This window comes from Benincasa hispida, chromosome 10, assembly GCF_027475165.1.
Source record: "Benincasa hispida cultivar pf3 chromosome 10, pf3_genome.v1.1, whole genome shotgun sequence".
Lineage (NCBI taxonomy): Eukaryota > Viridiplantae > Streptophyta > Magnoliopsida > Cucurbitales > Cucurbitaceae > Benincasa > Benincasa hispida.
Genome location: NC_143487.1, coordinates 60,713,307 through 60,723,711, shown reverse-complemented (window position 1 = coordinate 60,723,711; position 10,405 = coordinate 60,713,307). Strand labels below are relative to the sequence as shown.

Here is a 10,405-nt window from a genome sequence, read left to right as displayed (position 1 = left end):
AGCCATGCTATAAGAGTGTGGTTATGAAGGTATGTAAAGAATGCCCAATGTTGATACATCTACTGAGATTGATGATACAACATCTACATACATTAGATATGATTGTGAGAGTAGATGGGTTGATAAATAATGTATTAAACATGGTATGTCATTTACTATGGTTATATGTATTTAAATATTAAGATTATATGTTTTTTGTGTGAGTAATGTTTTTTTTTTTTTTTTTTGTGTGCAGATTGACATGGAAACTTCAACAAGTAGTAGCGAGGATGATAGAAATATGATCCCACAAAAACATAGTAGAATAAGTATACCACGTGGCCCAACTACAATGTCTGAGTTGGCACAAATAAGGACATCTGGGCAACGGTTGACCATCGATTATAATGAACATGGACAATCGGTTGGATCTGAAGCAAAGAAGATGCAGAGTTATATAGGAGTTTGTGTTCGACAATAAATTCAACGTATGATTCTTGGAAAAAAGTTCCAAACCATTTAAAAGACAAACTTTTTGATTGTGTAGAGGTATGTTTTCTAAACTTTTAATTCATGTGCATAGTAGTTTATTAGTTTATTGTTTAACTATTTTTTTCATTGTGTAGATGTCGTTCAATGTGGACTCTAAGTTCAAACAGTGTATACTAATGTCTGCATCTAGGAAGTTTTAGACTTTCAAGACAACGTTGACTCAAAAGTTCATACTTCCATTTAAGGATGAACCTCGGTCTTGCAATTTCCACCGCAACAATATTCTCATATAGAGCAAGATCATTGGACATCGTTCGTCAATGAACGATTGAGTGAAGAATGGGAGGTAAGTCATTCACAATAAATTACATGTCAACATTATCATTGTTTTGATAGGTAACTTCAACTAGATTTGTTGTATAGAAAATCAGTCGTGTTCAAAAGGAAAGACGTGCGAAATGTGTATATAATCACCACATTTCTCGGAAGGGTTATGCGAATCTTGCCCAAGAATTAGTGAGTTATTCGACTTAAATTAAATATTTTATTCTAATATGTTTATGCTAATTAAATATGTATGTTCATGTAGAACCTATCGAATGACCCTTCTTATCGGGCGACTTTATGGAAAGAAGCAAGAAAAGGAAAGAATAATGAATACTTTGATGAAGTTACTCGAGAATGTGCCAATCGGATTGTAAGTATATATTATGCAAAATTTAAGATGACATATATATAAGTTTAAGATGATATAGATATTGTGTGAAAATTGTAATATGTTTTACAGAATAAATTGGCTGAAGTTCATGAAGGTGAAGATGTTCTCACCGAAGCATTGGGTACGTGTTAGAGGAATGTGTGATTTTGTTTCCCATTCTCAATATTTCAAATTAGTAAAACCAAAGTCCTCTATGAGCCAAGAAACTGAAGGAGGCCCTAGTAAAAAAATTGTTCGACATGGTAAAATGTCAAGAGAAAGAACTAACAGTAAACAATCTCATCAGTCCAAATCATCTGTTGGAAGTGTTGCACTAAGTGCATCTGAAGAAGATACTGAGAAGATGTCTAAAGAAGATTTGGAGGTAATTTATTTGTTGTGACTTTTAAATTTTAATCATATTGTACGTGCTTAACCATGCATGACATAAGTTCTTTTAAATTTGTTAAGGGGACACCATGCCACTTGGCTATAGGAACTGTAGATAATATTGTTGCAGTAGCCACAACATTTGATGATGATGTATCATGCTTAACTGTTAAAGTTCTGATTGACATTGTCATTGGAGAAGATTTGCCTATACCAATTCCTGTGAAGGGTAAAATAGAGTTCTTAAAGCAAGCAATGGGCAACTTCGTAAAATGGCCTCGTGAACTTGTAGTTATGGTTGACGAGAAAAAAGTATGTCTCTTTTCAGTATATATGAGTTTGGTTATTTATTATTTTTCCTACTTTGAATTTTTGTAACTTTGGTTATGGTAGGATCATTCACCAATTAAGAGCTTCAGCCAGTCCTCCAAATATACTAACACCAATGGTACTATCAAACTATTGAACGGACATGTCATGCATAACATGAACGATGTAGACATGATCCGTATCACTTTGGACGAGCATATATTTGGAAGAGACAAATTTATTTATTTAGGCCTGCGATGATCTGATCCAATATTGCAATATGGTTGAAATAGGCTATATGTGTATTTTGACATACATTGCGTAAGTATTACTCATCTAGATTCACTCATGTATACTTTGTTTCATGTTGATAAATAATAACTTTTACTTTGTTTAGGTATCTTTGGGATGAATGTGGTCGTGATATTACAAAGAAGTTTTTTTTTATAATTGATGAAGCAAGAATATCACCACACGTGAAGTCTCAAGATATCCGACGATCAGAAATTTAGCCAATCAACTAGAATTGGCTAATTTAGACCAATTAGTCTCATTCCATATAACATAAGGTAAGTAGATACAAGTTCTTAAGTTATTTTTAATTTGCATTATACACGTACTAATATTTCAAAATTGTTGCTTATTATAGTTATCATTGGATATTGATTGTAATCAATCTACAAGAAAATTATGTTTATGTTTTGGACTCTCTTTGAAATAAGGTTCAAGAGGATTTTCATGGAGTTATAAATATGTAAGTGTAATTGAACTTTCTTAGCTCTTAATTGAAGTATTTATGTTTAATTAATGTTTTTAAACTATTTAGTGGATTGAAAAACAAGGCAAGCCAAGCACGATCTCCAACACCATCGGTCTTCTCCAAAATGAAAACCTGTAAAGGTAAATTTGCATTCATTCTTTAAAAATTTATGTTCATTCAACTTCTTTATAACAATTTAACAATTTTTTTTAACTTCTTTATAAGTAGTGCCCTCGTCAATTAGATTCTATAGGATGCGGGTACTATATGCAAAAGTATAAACACAAAGTAGGGCATAATCCTACTACTCCCATTACTAGCCTCGTACGTAAATTATTTATTTTTTATATAGTACTAGCTTTAATTTAATAAATGGACGTAAACTAATGTTGAATTTATCTTTTTTTTTTTTCCTTTTTGTAGTTCAATACAAAAGATGCATAAACGCAAGGAGAGATTGACGTAATTCGAACCCAATGGACAAGTTTTATTGGCCGATTTGTGTAAGGATGTAATTCTTGTTTTTTGTCTCAATAGAATGTAAATGCTAGCTTAGAATGAATGTAAATTTATCTAACCATGATCTTTGTGAATGGAATTAGTACTAATTGATATTTGTGAATGAGAGAAATTGGCTTGGTGTAAGTATTCTATGAAAGTCTGGTTCTGGTATTGTGATTCTTGTTTGTGAATAAATTCATAGGTGGAAGACATGATCTGTTTATTATTGGAAGATTTATGTATAATATATTTTTTGTATTCATGAGGTATTTGGTGTTAAGTATTCATGGAATTAGTACTAATTGATATTTGTGAATGAGAGAAATGATGGCTTTGATGTAAGTAGTATTCTATGAAAGTCTGGTTCTGGTATTGTTATGCAAATGTTAATGGATAAATTCATAGATGGAAGACAAATATTGATGAGTATATGTAATGGATTGGAAATATTGATTCTTGTTTGTGGATAAATTCATAGGTGGAAGACAAATATTGATAGGCTTGTCATGCAAATTTTTTTATACTTTTTAATATAAAACAACGACGGACATTTCCTGACCCAACACGAGACATATAATGTTGTTTTTAACTTATTGACCAAAAAAATGGATTCGGCAACGAAATTTTTTTTTTTAAAAAAAAAGGGACAGATTCGGGCTTCAATGTCGGTTAAGAATTTAAAAAAAAAAACAGGTTTTAATGTCGATTGGAAATTTCACTGAAGACCTTTAATGTCGGTTGCAACCGACATTGAAGGCTGTGTTATTGAAGCTCTTTTAATGTTGGTTTAAAACCGACATTAAAGGCAACCGACATTAAAAGGCTTTAATAATACTATCTTTAATGTCAGTTGTCAACCGACATTAAAGCCCTTTAATGTTAGTTTAAAACCGACATTAAAGCCCGAATTTCTTCTAGTGTATGACCAAGTCCCTCTCGGGCCAAGAGAGGGTGTGGCCACTATGTCCAAGCCTCGGAATCAACCCTTAAGAGAGTAATTTATTTACTTGCCCCTGCATCGGGGAAGGAGTGAATTCTATCTCGTATAGCTATGTTCCTAACTCGCCAGTCAGACGAATCCCCAAAATGGTAGGCTTGTTAAGTTGGCAATCTGGCCACATGACCGCCATCATGAACAAGAGTTGTGAAATGTCACCTATGGTCATCTAAGTAAAATGTAAGTCTCTATTATTAATGGCGTTATATAAAGAGACTAATCATTTCGTGGTCCGATCTTATACAAACTATTTGTATAGGATACCTCGCTCACATGTCTCCACATGAATGATTAGGATTAGATCATTTGTAGCACTTTACAACACTTGTAACACTTACAAAGTGGGTCGTATCCATAGTGTCACAAGGATAAGGTACCCAGCCTTATCCATCTACTACAGACCATTTAGGTTATTATTTAAACAAGATCCACTTGTATGTCTCTACATACTTGTTTAGAATACATGAAATAACCTCATATATTAGTTTAATTGATGAGTTTGTACAAGATTGGACCACGAAATCAGTCATTCTTACTTTATAACGCTGTTTACTTTTTAAGACTGACTATTTCAAAGCGATGACCTAGATAACTTGACCTTAATCCTGAGCTAACTATGAACTTCTGTTTATTCGAGATTATCCTTAGATTTTCATGGGTGAGGGTTGGCGCAACAGCACAAATTCAATAAACCTTCATTTCAGGGATAAGACCGAATAGATAGCTGGGGACATAGGGTGCAAGATGGAATTCACTCCTACTCGCTTTTAGGGATACTAGAGAGGTTGTTTCTTTAAGTGCTGACTCCAGGTCTTGAACAAGGGGTCCCACCCTCTCATTGCCCTGAGAAGGACTCGGTTTGTTGATTGGATCACAGACCAATTGTTCATTAGAGGACTAGTGGGACTTAAGAAACAAGAGGTAATCTCGGGGGTAAAACAGACATTTGACCCAGTCGTTATTACGAACAACATGTGAAAGGTTAACTTACTAATCATGGTTATATCGAGTGGACATAATATATCTACAGTGAGAGGAGTGTAACTATGGGCTTTAGTGGAGTGACCCATTAGTTAACGAATGGGGGTTAATTCGGTGTAAAGAGTTTAGCCAATTAATCTCGGATCGTTGGAGCCTATGATCTGTAGGTCCACGAGGTCCCCCTACTAGCTCATAAATGGATTAGCCTTAGAGTAGCGTGATAAATTAATTTGAAATATTCAATTTAGAAGTAAAAGAATCAGTAATTATATGTATTATAATTATTTGTTTAATTTTTGGAATTAAACGGAATTTGAGAATCAATTAATATTTAAATATGATTTAAATACTAAATTCATGAATAGGAATTCATGATGGTGGAATTTGTGTAAAATTAATATAATATTTGATATTAAATTAATTAGTATTAATTAAGTTGTTTGATTAATTATTTATTATTATTATTTTAGAAAATTAATTTATGAAATTAATTTTGTAAAATTAATAAACTTTTTCAATTTTTTGAAATCATTGATTTTAGAAATCATTTTGAAATTAGAAAAAATTGGAAAAACACAAATTTGGAAAAGTTGGTTTTCTCCACTAAACCCAAAAACTCTGATTTCCAAGGATTACTTCATAGTTCCTATAATACTCATGTACAACTAAAGTATCTCCTACAGGCATAGAGATAAACAAATTCTCATTCATATGCTTAGGCACTCTATCTATATGCAATGCACATATGCTAGATATGAATGAGTGCGTAGCACCAGGATCAAATAATGTATAAGTAGATTGATTACATAAAGTTATCGTACCAGTTACGACATCTAGAGCCTCTTCGCTTCCTGGTGTGTCATAGCGTATACTCTACCCTGCTGCTGCTGCTGTTGCTGTTGGGGTCGTCTAGCTACCCTTTTCTGCTTAGCTATACCAGATCCCTCTCCTCTAGTTTTGGTCGCTCTAGGTTGGTTTATAGTCTGTGTAAGTCCTCTTTGCTCACTCTATGCTCCATGACCAAGCTAAGGACAATCTCTCTTGAAATGTTCCGCTTGTCCGCACTGGAAGCACACATTCCTATTGCCATAACATACTCTTGTATAAGATCTTCCACAGTTTATACAAAGTGGTCTTCTCCCTGTACTAGCTACTGACTCGCTAGCACGACCTGATACTGATCTACCCTCTGTCCAGCTGTAGGTCTTGACCTCTTTCGACCTGAACTTTGTTGGCTCATGCCTCCAGAAGACCTTATACCCCACTGTCCACAGAACGGGGGTCTAAATCTCTTACTTCTTGTTTCTCCAGGCATCATAAACTGTCCTTCACCTGGTTGGAGTACATCTTCCCTTGCTACACTCTGCTCTACTCGGATAGTGATCTCAACTAACTGAGTAAAATTCACCCAATTGGATGTAGAGGTAACGGGTGTACGTATTTTTCTTCTTAGGCCATTCTCAAATCTCTTACACCTCTCTTTTTCTTCCGCGATGATCAGAAGGGCATACTGAGATAACTCAGTAAATCTTTGTTCATACTCAGCAACCGTCATCACTCCCTGAGTTAGCCTAAGGAATTCCTCCCTCTTTGCTTCTTTAAAAAAACTAGTGTAGTATTTATCCTCAAATACCTGTCTGAACTCAAACCAAGTCATAGTTTCTGAACTATTCCTTCTGGCTTCTATCACTTTCCACCATTTCTCAGCCCCTTTATGTAGCAAGAATGCCGCTAGCTCGACCTTACAGTCCTCAGGGCATTTCATAACCTTAAAACATTTCTCAATCAAATCCAACCAGATCTCAGCATTTATTGGATCTATAGCTCCATCGAACGTCGTGGCTTCTAAAGCTTTCAGCCTCTCAATGCCAAATTTCTTTTCTGGATCGTTTTGAATCGATCCTACACTTGGTGCCAATCTTTTAGTGATTCTATCAAATACTTGATCCTTCATCTGGGGTTCTACATCTACCCTTGGTCTACTCGACTCGTTTGCAGAAGTTGCTTTCTACTCTACTGAGTCTCTAACTCTTTTTCCTTTCGAATCTGGGTCCCGTCTAACTTCAGAACCTCCGTTGGTAGGGTCAACATTCCTTTCCTCAGTCTGCTTGCTCCACTTTCCACTTCTCCTCAGCATCTTTGCCTAATTATTAAGTACACATGTTAGGGACTTATCTATGGGACTTAATCTAATGCATGAACTCTCTCTTTCACCCAAAACCTTATGCTAGCTCAAACCTTTCCCAAGTTCACATATACCTTTGCTTTGATACCAAGCTGGTATCAGCTAACTCTTTAACTTTCCCAGAAACTTATGCTCTGATACCAAGCTGTCACACCCTGCCCCAGACCACCCTCTTAGCCTAGAGAAGGGCGTCACTACAGCAGTTATCAACCCTTTGCCTGACACTTACTGCATAATAATTCTTGCGGAATAACTTGGATACCAAAATATAACTTATATACAACGGAATGTCTTTAGGCCAAAATTTATTAATTCAGAACATAACATATTTAGACTCATTACAACACTAGATTCACAAGTCTCAAAACCGAAAAACCCTAGTCCCTATATGAACAACAGTAACATGTGTACAATATTAACAGTAACCACCTAAACAGACGGGTTACAAATCTTTTTATCCTTTAGTGGCAGAGCAAATGCAGAGCTATCTTCAGAGGATTTGACCACTACCTGTGGGGGGAGAGAAAGAAAACATTTGAAAATGGGGTGAGCTTGCGCCCAGTGAGTGACTTAAGAAAGATAATTGATTCTCATGCAAAATCCCAATAAAGAGTTTAACTGAAATATAAGCTTCTACAGTACTTGTACTGCAGTATAAACATTTTCCAAGCATAGAACATATAAAGCTATTTTAATCATAAAACAGTAAAACTATTTCTTAGTTGAGGATAACCTTACTGTGGGTAAAAATAATCCCAACACTAACTACTAGTCAAGAGAGAACCCTTTTGCTCAATCTCTGACTCTACCTACGTGCACGTGGCCATATTAAGTACCGTCGTACCTTTGGTACTTCTGCTCAGATACCTTCTCAAACATTCTTTAGTATCTGGTTGGTTTGGTACCTTCTCAAACATCCTTCAGTACCAATAGATACCTTCTTAAATGTCCTTCAGTATCTAGTTGGGCGGATACCTTCTCAAATGTCCTTCGATATCACATTTTAAGTAAAACTAGTCATAAATGACTTTCTCTTTTCTCTTTAAAGCATGTAAAGTATAACTCATATAAAAACATGGCTTTAAAGGTACTAACGCATGCTGCACATATAAATAGCTTTTTAACAAACTTCTCACTCATGCATGCGTTTAAAACATAAATCATAGCTTGCTTGGAAATCACTTTGTAAAACTAGTTGGCATGAGAATATTCTTCTTTAAAACATACTTTCTATAACACATTGCAATCAAACATTTAAGAAAATGTTTTAATCAAAACGTTTTAGCCACTCACCTTGATTTCTTAGGAGCTTTTCACTCTAGTAGCTCCCTTTTCTACCTCGGGCTCTCTTTTCACCTCTAGAATCCATATTCAAATTATAGCTTAGTTTACGCATATTTCTAAATCTTATTTTGAGATACTTTATTCTATAAACATATTTGAAAATGTCTCAGGAACCTTACCCTAAAATTTGAGCTCATAACTTCTCATGGTTTGGCCGGAATCACAGAATCTTTAATACTGGCCCAAACTGATCCGATAGCCTGACCCTTCTAACTTCTTCTCAGTTTTCAGCTCGATCTCTTTGAGTTTTTCTTCCGGCAGCCCTACCCTGAAAACTAGACTTTTAGAAATTTCAGGTGGCTTTGAAATCACTCCAAATGCACAAGTAAATTGGGAGAACATCTCGTCCCAAGTTGATGCGTCCTTCTCAGACCTCACTATCCAATGCGTCCTCTATGTCTAACACATGGATTTGGCTTCAACGCAAGGTTTACTCCACTCTCTCACTCTTTTACGGTATTTCTGAGTTGTGAACTAAAAATGAAGTCTCTTGGCTCTATTTATAGGCTTCCAAACATTCTTCAGAGTTGACACCACCTACTTGGCTGCATGGCCAAGTGTCTCCTTCTCATCCCATCAACGCAATGTTGTGGTCATCGCAAGCTAAGTGTCTTCTTCCCATGTTGCCAATGCATGAGCCTCCAATCTGATGCCAACACCTCAAATTCTTAAGACTTAAGGCTTTCCTCCCAAAAAGACACATGGTTTTGATGATGTTATCCTGATGATTTCATCCTTGTATGCGTCCAACTCTCTGTTGCTCAATGCCTAGTCCATAAGCAATGCATAGCCTCTACTCAATGTATAGCAAGCCAATTCACTATCATGACAATTCAACTTAGCCATCACAAGGAGCTAACCATCACAAATGCATAGGGTGACCGTCTATTCTTGACGCATGGCTCACTCGCATGGCTTGCTTGGTATGGGCGCATGGTGTTGGCCACCAAGGCATAGGCGCACTGCATAGGCTGGTCGCTCGACGCATGGGCTGCACGCGGCGCCTTGATGCTTGGCCGGGTGCTTAGGCGCATGGGCGTGCGGCGTGTGCTGGCCATCGCTCGCTCGCTCGCATGGGCGCATGGCATGGGTTGCACGCTTGGCTGCATGGCAGGGCACCTCGACGCACGGTATGGCTGCTCGGCAGGGTGATCGCCACATGGGTGCACGACGCAAGGCAGGGGCGTCTAGCGAGGCTGCTTGACGCATTGCAAGGGTGCTGGCTGAGGCTGCTCGACGCATGGCTGGGCATTTGGCTGAGGTTGCTTGACACATGCCACCCCCTAGCCCTCATGCCATCCCAATGCCTCACTTCCATTTTCCTTCCTTCACCAATGCATCCAACGCATCCATCATCGAACGCATCCAACGCATCCAATGCATCCATCATCCAACACATCCAACGCATCCAATCCATCCATCATCCAACGCATCCAACGCATCTATCATCCAATGCATTCATCATCCAACACACCTTTCCAACACATTGGTCCCTTCCAACGCATCCCACACAAAATTCTATACTTAGCCAAATTTTCCAAATTTTCCCCAAGAGTTAAACTTCCAAATTTCCTCTTTTCTTCAAATCTCCATTTTTTCCTCTACCATTCCACACTAGTTTCCACATCACACTAGTCTTAGTAGGGAACATACTCAAGTAGAGAAATTAGGATTCGGGGTTCAATATAGGACCCTACGAGATTAGGGCATCAACTTCAGTGATTTAGGATAAAAGCCATCGAAGTGTAGTCAGTTGTCCCTTCGCTGAAT

The 10,405-nt window shown here is 37.0% G+C and overlaps 1 pseudogene; it reads left to right on the top strand.

The window, feature by feature from the left end:
• Positions 1–280: 280 nt before the first annotated feature.
• Positions 281–2,128, top strand: LOC150033529 (uncharacterized; annotated as a pseudogene).
• Positions 2,129–10,405: the final 8,277 nt, after the last annotated feature.